Source organism: Aplysia californica, unplaced genomic scaffold (assembly GCF_000002075.1).
Source record: "Aplysia californica isolate F4 #8 unplaced genomic scaffold, AplCal3.0 scaffold01161, whole genome shotgun sequence".
In the NCBI taxonomy this organism is placed as follows: Eukaryota; Metazoa; Mollusca; class Gastropoda; order Aplysiida; family Aplysiidae; genus Aplysia; species Aplysia californica.
The window spans coordinates 144,690-151,078 of record NW_004798431.1 but is presented as its reverse complement, the minus strand read 5'-3'; the positions used below and the strand labels follow the sequence as shown (position 1 = coordinate 151,078).

The 6,389-nt window shown below is 38.8% G+C and overlaps 1 protein-coding gene across 1 annotated transcript in view; it reads right to left on the bottom strand.

The window, feature by feature from the left end:
- The window catches only part of LOC101850860, a gene marked incomplete at its 3' end in the record, with an annotated part of 13,466 nt that extends 8,101 nt beyond the window's left edge, over positions 1-5,365 (bottom strand). The window contains 1 exon segment of the mRNA XM_035973359.1: positions 5,150-5,365.
- Between the last annotated feature and the right edge of the window lie 1,024 nt (positions 5,366-6,389).

Here is a 6,389-nt window from a genome sequence, read left to right as displayed (position 1 = left end):
TATATATATTATATATATATATGTGTGTAGTGGCATTTGTAAGGAGCAAATTCCTTCTCTACAGCAAGCTCTAGGCTCTAGGCTCTATTATCACCAGCAGAAAGATAATATATGTACCACAAAATGTCATTTACAGTCTACAGAAATGATCAGATGACATTACTTTCACAGTCCCAATGAAAATACAGCACCATGATCACGTTTACTCTCAACTAATTATTATTACCAGAAGATGAACAGACGTTTTTTTATATTACAACTTACTTTACAATTCATTTATGCATGCATAGTAAACATGAGCAGCCTAAATAATGGATAATGACCACAGATTTAGCTTTTGAATGAAAAGAAGCAGATCAACTTGAAAACCACAACTTATTACAGATTAGAACAAATCTAGATAGAAAGACAGGAAAAAAACAAAATGAAAGGACAAATGTGTGGGACTTCCCAGCAGTAAGAGGGCGACTGGTGGGTGCTGTTGTGTATCAAACATCAATCGTTCTCGGCTTTCCTCCTTTTCTTTGTCTAGTACTCCTTCAAAACACTTCCAATTTTCTGCACTTATGTGACCTCTATTTTTGTGTTACTATTGCCATAAATATCTTACTAAAACTAAAACTGACGAGAGGCGCTTTCTGACAAACCAAAATGAACGACGCGTAGCATGATTGTGTAGCAGCTGTACTTGTCAGATATATATATACCTGGCATAACAGTTACATAATCATGACAAAAGGCAATATAATGATAGTTTGTTCCAAAAACACCAAGAAAAAGTTCACTCACTGAAACTAAGATAGAAGTGGGACACAAACAAAGACACACAACAACACTACTCTAAACATTCCCACTATCAGTGATGTACACTAGGTTGTTTTTTTAGTTTAAGTAGAGGTTTTACGGCACTCGCAACTGTATAAGGTCATATGAGCTCCAGAAGATTAGAGCTGTTACAAGAGAGTATCAAACATAAAAAAGAAGAAGGGGAGATAAGGGCGATAGATGTTTGATAGGAAAGACGAAGCACTAGGTTAGGAATACTGCCAAAGCCTATTTTAAGAATATATACATCTTAATATTGCATTAGATACGATGGGCCTTGTTTGGTTGAAAAGAAGAGTTGTTGTTATCGATCCAGTGTTGAAAAGCAGAGAAGTAACTAGTACATTGAAAATGTCTCAATAATTTATACACTTATACAACATTGACTTAAAATCTTGACCTCCTAGAAATATGGACAAGTGTTTTGAAAAAAGTTAAGACTAAAGCCTTTTTACACTCTCTATAAATAACCCGGCGAGTTTTTCAATTTGACCCCAAGGTCTTTTTTAGCCCTGTATTCATCAGCAGGATGGGGTAGAAAAAAAAAAAACCGGTATAACTCCCTAATTATAAAAATATATACTATGATAAAGTTTGTGGTGTTTATATAAGTTCTGAAATGAATAATCACTTAGATGTGATTGCTGTATTGATTTGTGGCACTGGGAAATGTGATGGGCAACAGGAACACATCGGCACTTATGTGACCTTATTGTATTGCAAGTGCCGTAAAACACTTACTAAAATAAACAACAGGAATATATTTCAACTATACAACAGCAAAACCTTTAAACACACTTCAAACCCTATAAGGGCACATCAGGTCAACACTGAGAGATTACCAAAAGTCAAAGAGAAAAAGTTGTCAGTTATTACTACCCCCAAAATTAAAATATCAAATAAAAGATGATCTACTTGTTATACAGTTATACATGGGGTGCCAATGCAGCCTGATGTGCATGAGCACCAATATCTCAAAAGTAGCCAAACGAAGAAGAAAAGAATTAAATAATGAATTCACTCTTTCAAAATCAAAGTGACATCAAATCGGAACAAAAAACTGACTTTTTTGGACAGGCCTACAATGAACCCTATTTACAGCATCAGATCATCACACTTGTGATAAGATTGGCTAACCCAAAAAATGTTATTTAAAAATTTTTTTAAATTTGATGAAAAGATAGTAAATCATCCCAGTCTGAAACAGATTTGAATTCTCACTAGAAATACTCCTGACTAAAATGTTAGTCTACATAAAGCCAAACAACATGTGCACGGTCAGTTTGCTACATAAAGAAAACAATGAAGTTTCTTGCTTCTCCCATAAAATTGACTCCTCCGGGGTCAGCCAGTCATATCACAACGGCGACCAGATGTTGTAGAAATTATAAGATCAAAAGTTGCTAATTTAAAGTAAAACTATGAAACAGTACCGGTAGATAGCGAGCTGAATGGCGCAGTGCACTGACCATCTCTAATCAACACTGTGCCGACTCAATCGGTTCATTTGCCATAAATAGATTAACTAATTTTTTAATTTTTCTTTCACAATCCGAGCCTCTCCAACCTCCCATAAATCAGGCTCATTTATTTACCTATTCAAGGAGTTGTATGAAAAAAAACAATACGAGTTCATAACAGAAAAAGACAAAGAGTGAAAACTGCGATTATCAAAATCCTTTCAAAAAGATAAACGTGTGAGTAAAACCGGAAGGAACTGGAAGGAACAGCAGGCCCAAAAAATTATTTGACTCTATAATATTCAAAGAGGGAAAAAACAGCTTCTTGAAGATGGAATAAATGTCCAGGTAATAAATAATTGTTTTAAACATAAAAAATAAGTAATTTTGTCTCAACTAAGGAAAAAGAAATGACTTGAACATCAAACTATTCACTACTTGTACTGTGCTCCTCCCCCCCCAGCCCTATCTCCTCTATTATTACCCATCTCCTTTCCTCCCTCGAAATCCTCTGTCAGCCTTTCATCACCAGACCAATGACACAGCGTCACCTAAAATAAGAGAAAATTTACTCTTGACACCTCTCTGTTCTCTCTATCGGAATCACTGACAAACAAATTCCACCACAGCATTCCATTTTTAAATTCTTTAGAGAAAATACTTACACTTACTTGCGATTTTGTTAACATAAAAACATAAAAAATCTGAATCGATAACAGCAGCGTTTTATAACACTATAAATATTTCCAACCGAATTTCCGAAGCAGCGTAAGAGTAAACTTGAGTCTCACTCTGCTACGCCTGCCAACAATGACAATGTCAGTTTGACACCACTTCACCCCAACATTCCCTTATCAGGTGTAACTCTTCCGTCATCCACTTCAGTCCCGGCCCGCATAGCTTAACCCACCAACACGGATGGAAGTGGACCACGTACTGATAGGATCAGCTTATAAATATGTTGCTATGGGTCGCATCTGACAGCTTGAAATATTTTGCCAGCCTAAAATTTTATATTTTTCTATCACAATGATACGATGAATGAGAAAAGAGGACTGATAGTTTTAAATGTTTTCCCCATATTTTATATAGGCCTACTCACTTGGACCGTTTTGTTCCCATTTGTGACATACGATTTCAAACAAATATAACAAAAAAGAAATAAAAAGAAAGAAATAGGAACAAAAGTAATTGAAACAATTTTTTTTTAAAGTCAAGAGAGCCCGTGACAGTAACAAGATGATGTTTATGGTTCTCCATCTTTATCTTCTACTTTAAAAAATAAAAGAAATACAGTGAGAGAGTATGATGAATTCCTTTGAGAGTCGGGTAAATGTTTTACTAAAAATGATCTCTCCATGATTTTCAACTCAGTTCACTCTAGAAAAGGGTACTTTTGACAACTTTCAAAAGGGTAAAACTGTTGTAAAAGCTTTTATCGTGATAAGTTTCACAATGTCTTGACTCATACGGTCAATATAGAAAGCCTTAAAAATTAATAAATTTTTATTTTTTTTAAATCCTTTTTTCCCCATATAATAAATTAATTGCATCTCGGAGAGAAGTGCCCAGTCCAAAACTTTCCTTTTCAAATAAAAGTAGAACAAAAAGTTCCAAGTATTTGAGGCAATGTAACTTGTCGATTCTTAATTATAATTTCTATCACTTTATATTTGATCTCTCTCTTCTAAAATTCTATCTCTGCCTGCAACCTCCTCTTGCAGGCAAGAATAACACAAAAAAGATCCATGTAGTGAATTCCATTAGTCAGGCTAGTCCCTTAAAAAAAATTTGTTTGTAGATCTACTGGTTTCATTTTATTGTATCCCAGGCAGTCTTACCATCATGTTTCAGGCCTGCATACAACATGACTTCACACATATGCAGTGAACCACAACTCAGCTTCAGAGGTAGTACAGGCAAAGCAGCTTTTGTCTCCAGGGAACATACAATGCTGACACAATAACCTTAGAAAATCCCCAGATATTGAGGGCAACACTTTTTTTTTAAAGTAAAGAAAAAGAAGCAACACATGCACACACACACACAGCCACAGCTATGTTAGCTGCTAACGATCTTAACAAAAGCAGATCTTAACAAAAGCAACGCAGGAGAAGCCTGGCTGCTAGAGAGAGAGAGAGAGAGAGAGAGAGAGAGAGAGAGAGAGAGAGAGAGAGAACACACAGCAGACACAGGTAAGAAGAAGTGGGGGTTCCACATAACTGCCAGTTTAAAGTGAAAGTGGGCCATAAAAGATATAACAAAAGGCGACAATGGTGCAGCTCAACAATTATTCCATCAATACAATGCATCATTCGTTTTCATGCACGTCTATTTTAGAAAAACTACACATACATGCAAACCTATGGAAACGTAAGTTTCGTCAAACCGGCGATTTTCTCTGTTGGGAGCCTGCAAACGAGAGGCTCATCTTCCTCCGCCCTCCGTAAGAAGGCCAAGTCTAGTCTAGATCTAGTTCGTTGGTCGACTGCTGTGCTCGGCAAACTTTAGAACTTTTCACAACAAAAGTTTTGAAGCAGCTAAAAGTTTCCAGAGCAGGGTGAACAGGGCCTTAGAACGCTCAAACTTACTTGGAAACAACTTCTCTTCTGTGCAAGGAAACTTCGTCATTGAAATGAAGGCAAGTTAAACCGTTCGAACGCGCACAACAACGATTATCCTCAAAACTTACCTAGTCGGTGAAAATCTCCACTCCGCCATGTTGAAAACGAGCTGCCCTCGCATTCGTTTCAGCGAATGGCGCCTGCGAACGGTGGCTTCGCTTGCAAGCTACGATTCGGGCTTAGGATCAAAACTAAACACAATGCTTATCACCTGTCACAGGAACCTTCGGGCAGTCTCACCTTTCTATAGAGGACGCCGTGTTGGCTCAAGTCAACTCAGCCTGAAGGGGGTCTTAGTCTTCGCCTTAGGCCATGGCCGAAGTCATTATAAGCCCCTTTTTACACTGTAATTCCGTTTGGCAGGAAGTCACACCTTGAAATCTAACATTCTTCAAGATGGGTCAAAGCCAGAATCTATTTTTGGCTGAAATTCCACGGATGGCTTAGGTAGGGAGGAGAGGAGGAAGGCACACGAGAGCGAGCCATCACGAGCAAAGGGGTGCACGTTCTGGCATCAGCCAATCACAGCACCGCACGCGAGCTCGCGCTTCCTCGCTTATCTTGTCCCTTGGCCAATAAACCTATCTAGATTTCCGTTTTACCCAAGAAAAACATTAAATCTTCTCTTTTCTCCAAGCACCTACGCCACACTTTGCAGAAGAACTTCTCGTTTAATGGCCTTTGTCAATAAAACTGAGCTAGGGAGTCAAGAACGCCTGGTCAAACACAAGGAGGGGGAGTGAGCGAGGTGTGTTATCAAAACTCAGAGAAGACCCTCGTTCCTACAGGTGTGAAAGGAATTTGGCAATGTAAAGGGTTACCCTCAGTAATGGCGGTAGGGAAGGGTTAATTTAGAGGGCACCTGCAGATTCTGTTCATGAATGAACGCTAGGGAATTATCAATGAAACTACGGCTGCTCAACTAGCGAGCCTTCAGCAGAGAGAGCTTTTTGGGAAATTCTCGATATTCGAAGCGCAGTCGTGCTAAAGTTAAGTTATAATCATAGCTCACACCAGTCTGAAAACGGTCTTTTCATCAGAAAGGACGAACTAGCCTTTCCCTACCCCCGCGGACTCGGTGAGGAGAAAGGGAAAAACCATAACCCCCCATCTCAGCACGACATACCAGTTTGCAAAGTTCTTGAGCTAGTTTGTTCGCCGGATATAAAACCTCGGTACAGTACAGGGATGCTGAGTGCTGAGCGAGAGCGGGGGTATGGGTCTTTGTTTCCACACGAACGTATATATAGATCTATACATATATGTGTATACATGTACAGCCATGTTAAGCTGTAGTCAAAAATGTATTATTACTTTTTTTTTGCTAATGTCGGGCCTAGCCCCGGTGTTTAAACGCTGCTATCTCGACATAATCTAGATCATTTAGGAGGCGGGCTTCCAACCTTTCTTGTCGGGGCCAGTCCGGGATAAGAGGGATACACTGAGTGCTGAGAGAGAGAGGGGGAGAGAGAGAGGGGGG